Source organism: Lonchura striata, chromosome 6 (genome assembly GCF_046129695.1).
Source record: "Lonchura striata isolate bLonStr1 chromosome 6, bLonStr1.mat, whole genome shotgun sequence".
In the NCBI taxonomy this organism is placed as follows: Eukaryota; Metazoa; Chordata; class Aves; order Passeriformes; family Estrildidae; genus Lonchura; species Lonchura striata.
The window spans coordinates 59362602-59377420 of record NC_134608.1 but is presented as its reverse complement, the minus strand read 5'-3'; the positions used below and the strand labels follow the sequence as shown (position 1 = coordinate 59377420).

At 36.1% G+C, this 14819-nt stretch overlaps 1 protein-coding gene and 1 long non-coding RNA gene across 5 annotated transcripts in view; one reads left to right on the top strand and one right to left on the bottom strand.

The window, feature by feature from the left end:
- SPON1 (spondin 1) overlaps positions 1 to 14819 on the top strand; it is a 189959-nt gene that overhangs the window by 118927 nt on the left and 56213 nt on the right. The window lies entirely within an intron of this gene.
- Positions 1 to 14819, bottom strand: part of LOC110469115 (uncharacterized) — a 76975-nt gene that overhangs the window by 36767 nt on the left and 25389 nt on the right. For 2 of the 4 annotated variants that reach the window (XR_013340215.1, XR_002465202.3), the window contains exons 2-3: positions 13470 to 13719; positions 9614 to 10011 (exon numbers count right to left, since the gene is read on the bottom strand). This is a non-coding gene — a long non-coding RNA (uncharacterized LOC110469115). Of the gene's footprint in view, positions 1 to 9613; positions 10012 to 12423; positions 12533 to 13469; positions 13720 to 14819 lie in introns of those variants that run through there. The other 2 variants (XR_013340216.1, XR_013340217.1) reach the window with 2 other exon arrangements.

Sequence of the window (14819 nt, the reverse complement as noted above, 5' to 3'; positions counted from 1 at the left end):
ACCTGGCTGGGCTTTTGTTGCTTTTTTGTTGATTGGAAAAGAAAGAGGAGGTTTTTGGGTTGGGGTTTTTTTTTGTTGGTTTTTTTTTTTTTTTTTTTGCCTTTAACATGTGTTTTTCACAGAGGTGCATATAGCTTTTTAGTGGTTGGAAGTTTTGCATTATTTCTGTGAATGCCTCCCATGCAAAACTACCAGACATGCTTTGATTAGTGAGTGGGTCACCTCCTTAACTCCACCTTATCTCCATAAATAGCTATGACTCAAATCTGGCTACCTTGACACATACAGCAATATAAATAAAACAATATATATTACTTTTGTGTGCTGATGTGAGCACCAATCTTACAGTTCCATCTTTCTGCCTTGATATTGCCAAATATTCTGCAATATTCTGCTTGCTCCGCTGATCCTCAGATTCTTAACGAGCCAATAATATCCTTGCTTAAATAAAATAGTTGTTTAAAATGCTCTTAAAGATGGGTTTGTATAAGGTTTCAAACAAAGGATTTGGGCTCTGAGGAGAATTTGGCCCTGCAACCTGCTCACAGGGTCACACTCTTGAAAAACTGAATAAAAACTTTCAGGACTAGGTCAGAAGTTGAAAAGTTCAGCAGTGCTGGCAAAAAAATTAAGTCCTATTTTTGTTTATGTCAGTGACAACCAGAGAATATATTTGGCCTTTTAAATCGATTTAAGCTTCTTGAATCACAGAAATAGCATTTGATGAGACAAGGACAGAAATAAAGAAGATAAGGTCAAGAAGGATTGTACTTTATTCTTTCAAAGGGAAGTAATTTAATTGTTTTAATTTACAAGAAGATACAAGCAATAGTTGGTTCATTTAGATAATGAAATTAAAACTTCTAATGAAAATCTTGAACATATTTGCTGAACATGTTTAATATTATCCTAGCAGAAATTACAGAAATTTCCAAATGTCTCTTTAAATGTATTTTTGATTGGTCTATTTTCCCTAGTTCATGTAGTATTTTATTGTTAACTCTTCCTTTTCTTTTTCATTTTGTGTAATTCTTTAGATGGTAGGTGCAAAGATATACTGAAAAAAAATCTACTATACCCCTCCGCATGGGATCTTAATTAAAGAAAAAAAAAATCTTGTTTTCTTTGCAAACTTTCAATATATCTTCCTAAAAGAAAGAAGAGTTTTTAATGCTCTTGGATATGAATTTACAACTGTCAGGAAGACTGTTTTTCTTTTCAAATTAATTGTAAAAAGTCAATGCATAACCCCCACCCCACCTTTAAAAAGCTTTTAGCAAGCTTTTATTATCAGCTATTCTCCATTTTATAAGCTTTTAGGTAGTACATGTAGATCTGAATTGTGACTAGTATTGGCCTAAATCTTTGAATTTCCTCTTGTAAATCACACTGCCATTAAATAACAAAAACTAATGAAACTGGGTCTTCACTCTTAAAACAATAACAAAGAAAAGAAATACTTGACATTATTGAGGGCCCCCAAAAGCTGACAGCAAACAAGATTTGTCTTAATTAATAGCATTTGTCTGCATTAATAACTAATGCTATAAAAATCATTCCTTGGAAAACAGGAAAGAAGTAGCTCAAATGAGCAGTAATAAGGCCAATAAAAAAAGTGTGTTTCTTTCATATCTTTATGGGCTCATTTTCAAGCCATTAGGCTGCAGATACACTTATTTGGCTGCTGAATATTTCACGTTAAAATTCTGAACTTGACGAGCTATTTATTAAACTCATTCTTTCTAACTGGCAATATAATTATGCATGGGATTATTGTATTTTAATTTATTTTTCTGGAATGATTAGCTTGTGATGCTATAAAACTCATTTATGAGAATGACTGATATTTATAATGTTTTAATTAAATTTGGATTGGGAAGCAAATGGGAAAATTTACATTCAACGTATACAGTGGTGTCAGACATGTTTGACAGCACTTGTATTTTTATTAGTTTAGGATAATTAGTTGGGGTATTTATGTACTAATATTACCTAATTAACTCAGCAGCAAGGTAATTAATTTAGTTAATGGCTGTCCAAGAAAAAAAATAGTGTTGTAGTATAGCGAGATGCTTGAATTCCACTATGTTCTTCTTGGTTAAATGATTTTTCAAATAGGTATTGTTTCTTAAAAAAATTCAGAGAATATATGTGTTTTATTGGAGAGGGCGATTTTTGCATTTTACCCTTGATAAAACAAGGTCTAATGTAAATCCTGCTGGGAGAGAGCAGAGGAATTGGATGCTCTTCCTTTTCAAAGGAGCTGTTATGTAAGGCGTGCTCCATCCATCAGCACCAATTGCACTTTATTCCATTGCTTTAAATTCCAAATGCATATTTTTAAGAAAAAAATATCCCTTATTTCAACATTGCAACATCAGTGAATAATATATTGGGTGAGAATGCTAGTCAATGAGCACATATTTAAGCAAAACAAAAAAAAATATTCAAGAGAATGACTTCCCAAACTATGCATGGTTTTCACCATTATTTCCTTTTCTATTGACTTGGTCTATCTCCCCCTGAATGATTTAATGTGTTTTATGGAGTTCTGTGACAGTATGCACATGTTTAAAAGTCAATCAGGTGTCACACCTGGTCTTTCTGTCAGTTTTAAACCTGAGGACCATGAACTTTATGTCCTTTAATTCTTGAAAAAGGTGATTTCCATGCAGTGAGTGAAGGGCTGGTCTGGGTATGCCATAAGCCTTGCAGGATAGTGGTTTGGAGTTCTCCCACTTCATTTATTCCTCTTTAAAGAGTATTAGTTTATTTTCCTCTGCTAAAAAAATGTGACTATTCATGTCAGATCAGTTCCTAAGAGTTCTGTGCAGTAAGATTTACTCATTAGTCAAATAGTAGTAGTGGGTAAGAGATTTTTGCATCAAATAGGATGCAAAAAAAGGAAAGGTTGGGAAAAGCAGCACACCCAAATGCCTAAAGGACTTAAATTAACAGCTGTCACGGAACCCTGAAAAGTGGTTTTGTGAAAAGGATATGGGCATCTCTGGCTCCCAAGGACATCTGGTCACTCTGGGAGAGGGAGGAAATACCCACTCAAATGGCTTATTGACTTTGCAGGCCAAAAGGTCAGGTCAGAAAGCTGCAGAATGCCCAATTAGACCTAAACTTCTCCTTACACAACCCTACAAAGCTTTAAGAGACTATTTCTTCTGTCTTTTCTAGTGCCAGCTTTGGCAGCCCTGTCATTGGGAAAGTTGTCCTAAAGGAGCTCTCAACTCCACACTTTTAATCACTCACATAACCTCTCCTTGCCTTTCCTCACAGATGTTTTATTTTTATTTACCCTGCTGAATGATCCACCGTCTGGCTCTCTGCAGCTGTTTTAAACACCATCCTCTGAGCAAATTTTGTGCTAATGTTGATCTTTGATAGTTTATCATTATCAGAAAACGTTGTCATGCCTTTTTATCTGTAGCTAGCCAGTTCCAAATGATATATATATATAAATATATCATACTAACTCATGCACCATCACATCTCAGTGCCTAATTAAAAACTGATGACTTAAATTCATCAGTGTTTCTGCCAGTCCCTGAAATACCCTCTCACTTTTGTCATTACTTCACCAAGGAGCTCCTTGGGTGATTCATAAGCCTACTGCTAATCTAAAGACCTGCAAGTGAGAAAGTCACATTTCTAATTTATCTAGAGGTGGAGAGGTTGTTTCAGAGCAGCAAGGTCAATAATTAGGCTTTTCTTACTTGAGCCACTGGGATCTTGTTCATTTTTGTAGGGTTTTGGTGGGGTTTTTTGCATACCAGTTTTGAGACTAGCTGCTATCTGAAGAATTTTCACTGTTAAGATGTAAATAACAGGAACCAACTAATTCCATAACATTTCTGCAATGAAGTTGGGTGTCTAGTGTCCTAAATCTTTCATTTAGAGGGTCTTTTTTACCTGCTCTGGATATTTTTGCATTTTCAAAAAATTTTTGTCCCTCACACTTTTTTTCAATTTTAATTTTTTTTTTTAATGTAGAAACCAGTACTAGCATTTGTCCACATAACGAGGTGACAAATACTGTAGTTCCCCTTTTCCTGCTTTATTTACTGGATTATACACAAAATCTGAATTAGTAGTCTTTGTGGATCATCTTAAGTAATAAGTTGCAGTTTCCTAAACCATTTCCAGAATAATTTTTCTGGGGTCCTGTTCTTTGGATTGTATACCCTACATACATCCTAAAATCCTAATATAATATTTCAATATATATATAACATACATTATATAGAGATATAGAAAATATATATTATATTAATTATATTATATTATATTATATTATATTATATTATATTATATTACATTACATTACATTACATTACATTATATTATATTACATTATATTATATTATATTACATTACATTACATTACATTACATTACATTATATTATATTATATTATATTATATTTTTATGTTATATATTTATATTATATTTTATATTGTATATTTGTATTATATTATTAAATATTTATTATATTATATTAATATATTTATAAACCTCTGCAGTGAATGAATCAAACTAAACAAGTGATCCTTGCAGTACAGCTGATCTCTTCTTGACTTTCTGCAGCATGCTGCCAAATTTTTGCATCATATGAAAATTTTCATCAAGATTTCCATATATTTTTTTTTTTCAAATTGCCTGCATGGTTATACACAGCTGTGTGCTGGGGCCTCATTCTTAGCTGGGAACTGGGAAAGGAGGGAATCTGCAAATCAGACCATCTTACCTGTGTCAGCAAATTATCATCTTCCCTAGTATTGAGGTTGAGAGCACAACATTTTTATGTATTAATTTCAATAATAACATATTCAGAGACATTGTGTGTTATTTATAATCTTCTAAAATGCAAGTGTCGCTCGTACCAATTTTTAAGGAATTTCCATATTCTCTTGCTACTAGGGAAGAGACTTTACTACTTTACCCTTACTTTATTACCTAGAGAAGTATTTCAGTTAAGTAGTGCATGTTTTGCACTGCCACTGCAGTAGAGATTGTAAAATCCTCAGCAAGTGGCAGCTCCAGGCATGGGTTGGGTCTCAAAACCTTTTAATTTTTCCATAACACATTTCAGAAGTCTTCCTCAGTGACGTCACTGATTGTTTAGGAAGAACAGTACAATTTAGAAATAAAGTCTCAAGCATCAGAAAGGTTAGAAATAAGAATGATAGGGAGTAATAACAGAAATTGTACTGAAATAGAATGAAGATTCCAAATATTTTATTGACCTGAACTCCGGTAAATTTGATACCAGTTTCATTTCAACAAGTTTTTTTGCCCATTGGAACTGGGCTAGTTTGTTAAGTGTGATTAATACTCTTCTACTGATAATCTTTATAAATAGATAATATAAACTTGTATTATCTTTATATATATATAACACTCTTCTATTGATAATCTTTATACGTAGATAATATAAATTTTATACATAGATAATATAATAATGATCTTGTATCTAATCTTTATGTATAATCTTTATGCATAGATAAAGATTAGATACAAGATCAAACATATATAAAATGTAACTAAAAATTCATAATTAACTAAAAATATTTAGATATCCACATACAAAATAGTCCTTCTATCTCTTTGTAGCCCTTAAAAAATGCTTTTCTTCTATGCTTCATCCCCAGAGTGTGTCTACCAGTGCCAGGGGAGCATTGTTCTGCATGTTCAAAAATTCAGAATCTGAGCAGTCTCTCTCCCAGTGCTGCTGCAGGGCCACATGAAACAAACTTTAAGGAATTTAGAGATTTTAGAGGAGCTAAGATTTTAGTTAGAGATAAGCCTTACTAGAGTTAATTAAAATAAATGAATAGGCCTTGATGAAGTTAAGAGTTAGTAGTTAACTAATAATTGATTGCTTGTCAGCACAATGTTTGGTTAGCTGGGTTTATAATGAAGAATACACAAACTGACAAAGAGCTTTAGGAACATAAGACAATTGTGGGCCTCCTCTGTTCTGAAACCAATTGAAGACAAGGAATGGGAGTTCTACCAAGAGTTCATTTGTCACATTTGCATTGAAAAGGTAGAAAGGTCAGAAGGAGGAAGACTTCATTGACTTCCTCATTTTGGGACTCCTCCCCATGAAAGGGACACTGACCCATGTCAAGGAACAAACCACGCATGCTGAATGGCTTTTGGAGTGATTAGCATATAAACTAAGGAATGGGATGTACCAAAATTATGAATATGTATTTGTATTTTGGGTATTCAATACTTGGATGGATAAATAGTCTCTGTAATCACCTGGAAGCTGCAGTGTGGATTTGGGAGCGATCCCACACACAATAAACACACACTTTCTAACTTTATACTCTTAGAGAGCTTTTGTCCATCACAGTTGGGTATCAGTACTAGATCAATATCCATATTTCTTTAATAATTCAGAGCAGGAGCTTTGTAAACACACACTTTCTAACTTTAAACTGTTAGAGAGCTTTTGTCCATCACAGTTGGGTATCGGTACTAGATCAATATCCATATTTCTTTAATCATTCACGCAGGAGCCCGGCGTGGAGCAGCCTGATGGTTTTTCCTCACTCTTTCTTTTCCACAATTCTGGTTTTTCCTCACTCTTGTTGTGGTGGCAGTGGGCTGGGGGCGGTGCAGCGGGGGCTGTAATTTTAAGTAGCAGTGGTTGACACCTCTTCTAAATGCTTCCAGTAGCACCAGCACATGAACACAGTGACTAAGAGTGCCTGACAGCTTCAGCTTTGCTGCACTTACTGCTTTGACAGGCCTTGACTTTCTGCCAATTCAGTTGGAAACAAGCTTTATATCCCTTTTGCCCCACTGGCTTTCCAGATTCTCTCTCTTTTTTTCTTAACCACATTTCTTCCTCTCATAGCTCTGAATTCTCTGGGGTAGTGGCCACAATCCCCCTTTTCCCACAACTTGTGGCCACCTGTGTTGTCCCTGCAGTTAAATCATTAAGATACATTCTGAGAAAACAGGAGAGAGAGACATAATTACAACATTAAATTATCTTTTGCCTCGGTCTTTTTTAAATAAAACCTCCTGACTTGAACCTTACATGCAATTGTTTGGTACTTGTAAATATTAGGAGTGAAATTAAGCTGTCCATGAGCAGCCCCCAGCGTGACTGTGTGTCTCTCTGGTGCCATGAAAGTGGTATTTCTGTGTTCCCTCAGCCTGTTTGGATGCCATGGGAGCTCCCAGAGGTGAACAGTAGCAATTTATCCTTTTCCTGATTCCAGACATGGCGTGGGTATAAAACAGGCAAAGCTCTCAGAACTTAATTTGTTGAAGAAAACCACATTTTACCAAGAAAATAAAGGGCAAGTCGTGGACACGGCTGAATTCCTCACTAATTCATCATATCACCTTTTCAAGTTTTAGCCCATGAGTGTCTGTAAATATTTCTAATTTTTACTGGGAGGAAATAAGTCTGCTGAAGTGGGTCAGAGCACTTGAGCTCCTGGGTCCCAGCTCAAATGGGCAGCTAGCAGGAATTGTAGCTCTTCACAAGCTGGGCTAAAAGGAGTTGCTGATGTCAACTTATTTTTAAATAGTCGAGTATGCACAATGCAAATCTCATTATCTCTTCTGTTCTGCTTTCTGGGAGTACAAAGGCTCCCCTGGCACTGGGGGCTGAGTTATTTCTTTGCTCTGAATGGTGCTGCCAGGTCTGGGCTGGTGCTGGACTGGGTGTTAGAGAAATTATGCCACCTTTTCATGTTCTCCAGCTTGTTGATGGCTTTTTTATCACTTTATTGTTGTTTTAGAGTCACCCACTGGCAGAACATTTGTTAGAAATATAGGTGTATTATTTCCCTGGGTAAATTGATAGCTCAAGGTTATTTGTTTTTACTTTTTTATGTGAGTTGTTTTTTGGCAGTTTTTGTGGGGGTTTGTGTGTTTGTGTGTATGTGTAGGAGTTTTGAGTTGTTGGTTGTTTTTTAGGGGTCTTTTTGTTGTTGTTTTGTTTGGTTTTCTTTTGTCCACATGCATCAGTACTTCATTGTTAAAGAGCAGTTAAAGATTTAGGATAATTAGAAAATACCAAAGGAACCAGCATAAGCTCCCCCCTCCCACACACAGATTGCACTAATTTCTGAGTTTTCATGGTTTCTTTTAAATCAACAGAATGATCATTACTTGTGTCAGAGGCACAGTTCTCAATATGGATGTTTTCTAGAGGAAGGTTTTGAAGGGAGAGCAGAATCCACAACAGCTGATTGCAGCATGAGTGGTCAGTTGCTAAAATTCATTTTCCTTTCACAACCAAGTACCTCTTCAGGTGTTCTGTAATAAAAGAGTGAAAGAACAGACAACACCTGAGGGAGCACTGTGGAACCTACAGAAAGAACAGCTGCTTATTGGAGAAAAAAACAGTTTTGGAGTAAAAACATGTCTGAACTATTGGTACTCCATAATCATGATGTTGTGCAATAGCCTACAAGCTGCCATCTGGCACAGAGAATGATGAATACAAATTAGATGTTCACAGGGAGGAAATTTATTGGCCTCACCCTGGTGAAATGGCTGGATGTGGCTCCCCCTTTCCTATGGTTTTTTAAAGTTATCTACTTTCTAGCAGCAGTGATAAAAGGACGTGAAAACAAACTAATAGGAGCTTTCAGAGGATTTTTGTAATATTTGTAATTTGTAATTTCTCATAAGAAATCTGCTGGGAGTGCCAAGATAATTTGGGTAACAGACTCAAAGCAGCTGTCTAGATTCTCTTTTAGGATTTCCCATCCCTGAGGGACACCTACGCCACGTCTGTGCCCAGTCCCTCACTACTGTCAGCAGATTTTCATCCCCACGGGACATTCTCCAGAGGAAGGATGAAGGATGAGAATTTCTTTGGCTAGGCACAAGAGAGATTCAAACAACATTCCATTAGGTGGAGATTTGCAATCTAAGTCAGCTTTTAATCATATATTGACTTGAACATCTCCACTCTATTAATAAACATATTTATTCTGCAGGACAGTCTGGCCTTCAAACACATCAAAACTGAATATGAATTTCACATATTTATATACATTTTGCTCTGGTGTTGCAGCTGTGCTCCAGTTTGGAAGTACTTTTTTCATGCTACCCTGGATCAGTTCAGAATTGTGCTTTACAGCTCTTTGATTCTGAAATCTAAGGCTTTTCTGAGAGATACATATTGGATACACGTTCACATTAAAGTTCAACCAGAGTTTTATAGGGAGTAATAACAGAAATTGTACTGAAGAAGAATGAAGAATTCCAGATATTTTATTGACCTGAGCTCTGTTCAATTCAATGCCAGTTTCATTTCAATGAGTTTTCTGGCCCATTTGAGCTGTAATTTGTTAAGCGTGATTCATACTCTTCTACTGATGATTTTTATACAAGATCAAACATATATTAAATTGAACTAAAAATTCATAATTAACTGCACTAAAATGTCAGCTCAAAACCTCTGATTATAAAACAAAGCCTGTATCTTTGTTGTTAAATTTATATGAACAGAAACAGCTGTCCTGGGATACCTACAATTTATATAGTATTCTCAAAATGACAATTTTTTATATAATTTAATTTGGTTTGCTAGAAATATTTGCTCTTTCTGTTTTTTTTTTTTTTTTCAATGTAAATAAATTCAGATAAAAGCCAACTGACGCTGGCTATTCTTGGATCTTCTGGAACTGATTCCAATAAGAACCACTGCTGTTTTGAAGCTGTTAAATAACCATAAATTTTTCTCTGCAAGTCTCTGCCTGTATCTGGAGTAACAGTTAATTCTCATTAAAGATAATTAAAGAAAGAGTTACACTTGATTGATTTTTCCAGCTGTTTTTTTGTATTTGGGTAGTCTGAGGAAGATAGCTCATTCACAGCTCTTCAAGATATTGAAAATATTCTCAAATTGCTCACCAAATTAAACCAGATTGTTGCTGAAGGTTCCTCCACATTCTTGAGATCAAATAAACATCTCTTTGTAGTGGCAGAGAAGAACAAAGATGCCTAGTTGTAGCTGTACTGTAAATAATAATAATAATAATAACAACAATAATAATAACAACAATAACAATAACAATAACAATAACAATAATGACAACAATAACAACAATAACAATAATAACAATAATAACAATAATAACAATAATTGCGCTCTGTGTCCATCCTGCCTATCCACGTGGTGTGGGAATAAGGCATTCAGAAATACTAGAGTAAAAATAAGGCAGAAGAATTATTTTCAGTCACATACAAGGCAGAATGTTGTCTTCAATAGAATGGAAATAGATTTTTTGATGGAAATGTTTTGCATGCTGAATGGAATCCTAGAGGAGGCTGACAGAAACATATTCTAGTTAACATTTGATAATAACTGTAAATGAAATATTTAATTATGAGCATAAGACAACAGCTATGTCTGTAACCTTTTTGCAGTTGGGTTGATATCACTTTTCCTGTCCTTGACAAGAAAATTAATTGTGTTGCTGAAGTGTGAATTTAAAGCTGTTGAGTGTCCTTTGTTTTTCAGTAGCACTGGTTTGTAGTCATGGATGAGATTTGCTGCAATTCTGAGCAATGCTTGCCGTTATTTTTTCTTGTGTCATGAGGTTCCTGGTGAGCTTGGTGTCCCCTAGGACCTGTGGGATCTTTGCTGCAAAGGAACTTTCCAGCCACTCTGCCCTGGTGCATGGGTGTTGGAACTCTGGATGCTGAGAATTCCAGATTTTTTGTGCTGATCCCCAAGAGAACTCTGCATTTGATCTGAGGCCATGGAAGCTTCCAAAATGGAATGACAGAACTGGAACTGTGGGTGTGGAGTTTGAATAGAAGCGTGTAACATCACAGGGTGGAAAACTTAGAGTTTATGGGTTTAGAATATAGTAATAGATATAAAGCAAGATGGAGGCATTAGGGCAGTGGCTGGTCCGTCTTCTTCAGCTTGTTCTCCATGGGTTTGGGTAGTTTTGTGTAATTGGATATAAAAGTCCACATTGCAGGCCACAAGGCATTAGTTATTGGGTCAATAGTGAAAATAATTTAGGTGTAATTTAAAAATTGGATAGTTTTTCCTTAAAAGACCTTGTAGGGATAGATAGGAGGCTGTTTTGTAGCTTGTTAGTGAAGTGTTGCAGAACTCAGGGTTTGTGAGTCTGTGATACGGATAAGAAAAACCAAACATCTGAGTCTGAACATGAAACATCATCTCTGCACTTTCCACCCACCTTGACAGGTGCAGAAAAGAAGCCAAGACCTGGCATATGGGATTGTTCCTGCCAGGGTACAGGACTTTGTATTCCATTTGCTGAACTTTACAAAGCCCATTTCTCCAGCCTGTGCTTCCCAGCCATGTGCTGTCCCTCCCAGGGATGGGCCAGCCACTCCTGTGCCTCTCAGGATTGTGTTTTCCAAGCACCTAAATATTCTTTTTCCAAGCATGTAATATTCTTAAAATACAAAAGACTTCTAAAGGATGGAAAAGGATTACTCTTACCTTTTAGAAACTGGTTATGGTGGGAGAAAAGTATCTGAAGGCCTTTAGGAATACTGCTGTAGTTTGAACAAGGTGATGTCCTGATGGGAGCTCTATAGCTCAGTTTCAGAATTAACTATCAGCTCCATCTTCCTTCACTAACATGTTATTGTTTTGGTCTTGACTGCCTTATTTTCCATAATGTCTTAGGCTGTTCATACCTCAAAATCAAAAAGCTGTTAAAAATATGATTATTTCTACATAAAACCAGTTAGCAGTCTGAAAATACATCAGGTGAAAGACTTTGATTTCCTCTTGAAGATTTTTTTTTTAATTATGTTTTTTAATTGTTCCACTTTCATCTCAAGCTCTCCAGAGTATCAAAAAGAAGCTATTCTGGTTTTATTGCTCCTTCCACAAAAAAAAAACCAAAAAAAACCCAAAACATTTAAAGCAAATATGGCTGCAGTTTATAAAGATCATCTTTATTTCCCAGGAAGAGAGGGGCTGTTCACACATGAGAACAGTTTACATTTACGAGAGAATTACTTCAAAAACACTCGTGTCCTCCTCTGGTACAAGAAACCAGGGAGGGCATTTTCAGAAGTATTGCTGTGGAGAAGATAGTTTTGGGGTTTTTGGATGTGCATTACAGATGTGTTCAGTGGCTGATTTGAGGACACGTCCACAGAAAGTTTTTCACCTGTGCTGCATGGTGAAGCTTTGTGCTCTCCTGGCGTGTCATTATGTGCGGCAAAAAATGATCCTCAACCCTGCAGCTGGAATTTACTCAATTGATCAGTACAATTGCAAAAAAAAAAAAAAAAAAAAGAGGGCCATCAAAATCCCCAAGGCCCAATTACTCCATCTGTGCAGTATCTCTGAGGTGAACTAATGGAAGCTGTTAGTGACAAAGAGCTGAGAAATCAGCAATAACTCCAGGCAAAAACTGTCAAACCTGGTCTCTCCTTGAGGTTGCTGAAGGAACTCTGGCATCCTTAGAGTGGAAAGAGCCTTGTGGGGGCTTAGGAGACTGTAGCAGCCCCCAGGTTTTAGCAGACAACCTAATTCCACCTGCAGAACAGAATAAAGGGAAAACCTCTCACACCAGCCAGCCTCGCTGCAACAGCTGGAAATTTTTTGCTGTTACTTTGATTCATAAATATTTTTCAGAGTGCTGTCTGTAAGTGGTGTGTCAGTCCATATGGATGCACAGCATCTTCCTTCAGTTTTTCCCATTGTTGGAAATCAGCCTTATTTCATTGGGGTGTTTCTGGAATGCTGTAACAACCAGAAAGCATTGTAATAGAGCAGTCTAATATAATGTAGCAACACAATAAACACTATAAAAATCAACATTACAGTTAAGTGACTGCTGTACTTAAATCCAGCAATAACTGGAATCTAGGGTCATGGCAATTCTGAAGAAAAATGCCCTTAAATGAAGCAATGACTAAAAATAACCTTAAAAAAATCCCTGCGAAAGCTAATTTGGTTTGAATGCAATTCAAATCAACCTCAAAACCTCCTAGTCTTTCAGTGCTTGGTTACAGTTTTGAGTATGTAGGCAAAGAACATTCCACACAGAAAGAATAAAAGTGGTAAAAAAGGATTTTGGGGGATGTTTGCAGTCTTTAAGTCTTAGAGCTACCAGGGCTCTATGTCCCTGAGCTATGTTATGGTCAGAGGAATTATGCAAAGTCACAGGAGATGCCAGCAGGTCATATATTTTCAAACTCAGCATATGGCTGATGGTTTATTTTTTATGCTCCTTTGGTTTTTTATTATGTTTGCTTTTCTATTTTTTTTTTAATTGGGAGGTTTATTTTGTTTATATGTGTGGCTCATCACTAATGCATTTTAATCTTTACTGCATCATCTGGGAAAAAAAAAAGAATATGAAAAGCTATGTAAATCCTTTTATAAACATGTTAGTTAGCTTGCTCTTTGCCACAGGGGAAGCATCCAAGATGTTTTAATTGACAGCCCAGCCCAAGCACACACACCTCACCTGTGGATATCTCTGTGTATGAGCAGCACTGCCATTTACCCTCTGAATCCTCTGCATCCATTTTCATCATGGGTTGGGACACACAGGGGTGGTAGGTGCAGTGAGCTGAGCTGTGCTCACAAGCACAGTGCACAGCTCATCATCATCATCATCATCATCAATGTTCCATTTTCACACGTGAGGCACAGCCCAATCAGTCACAGAGCAGAACAAAGAGGATGCTCTGTTCTCTTACTCAGGCAATGACCAGCTGAAAAAAAAAAAAAAAAAAAAAAAGAATCTTCAGTGGATTTTAAAAAGGCCAGAATAAAGAAGTATCAAATTGAAGAGTTCAGCTATTTTTTTTTTCTCAGACTAAAAGAGTTGAATGATTTTTGCCTTTCTTCAGAGAGCAGAATGATTTGGAGTCAAATGAGGGAACTGAATATTTAAAAACTGTCAACAAAACACATCGTTGAGCATGCACACATTTGTTAGGATATATGAATGTAACTCATTTCCTATTCAACATTCAACCTGATTTTTTTCTTTTGAGGCAATTTTTCATTTTAATGTGATAAATGGTGGTGTCTGGGCTGTCAGGGTAAAACACTTTTATTTGTTCATAGCAGAGGGATTCAGTACAAAATTTTCCAATATGAAAATTGTGAAATACTGTTTTCGGCAAGGTTTTTACTCATAGGAAATCTGTGCTCCCAACTGCAGAGTTTACACATTTTTTTATTTAACTAGTTCCTTCTCTAAGGAGCAGATTTTCAGGTAGATTTCCATATGCATACATATAACCTGGCCATGCAAATAAAATTATTTACATGTCTATAAACTCTCCATTACTGCAAACAATTCAAGAAAATTGACTCTGTGGGGTTAAGTACTTAAAGTATTATTTCTCATCAGCAGAAGTCAAGAGCAATTTTTTTGGTAGGGGTTATTCAAAAACCCCAGTCAAAAATGTGCTTGGCATCACTTGGGTACGAACATATGAAATTTGGCTGGCAGAGCCACATGCTTCTCAAAAACCCCACAGAGCTTCTAAACCAAGGCCACTCTCACACCTTCTCCTTGTGCATCATTCCAATTGTGTGTCTCCACACTATTTAAATGCACAAAGAGACAGAAATGGAGCTTGCTTTTTAGTCATGCATAATATAGATAACCATTCTGCCTCCCACATCTCTTTTGCATGCTATTTAAATGAGACTATTGCCTACTTTTTAGTCAATTTTAAGCCAAAATATCTAGTGGGTTAATAACAGCTGTTTCTCTTTAAAATGCACTTAGAAATCCTGTTTAGGGTGCTAATTTGCTTAAGGATGGAGCCAAACTACATTTTCTGTTTAATAAGAGCTC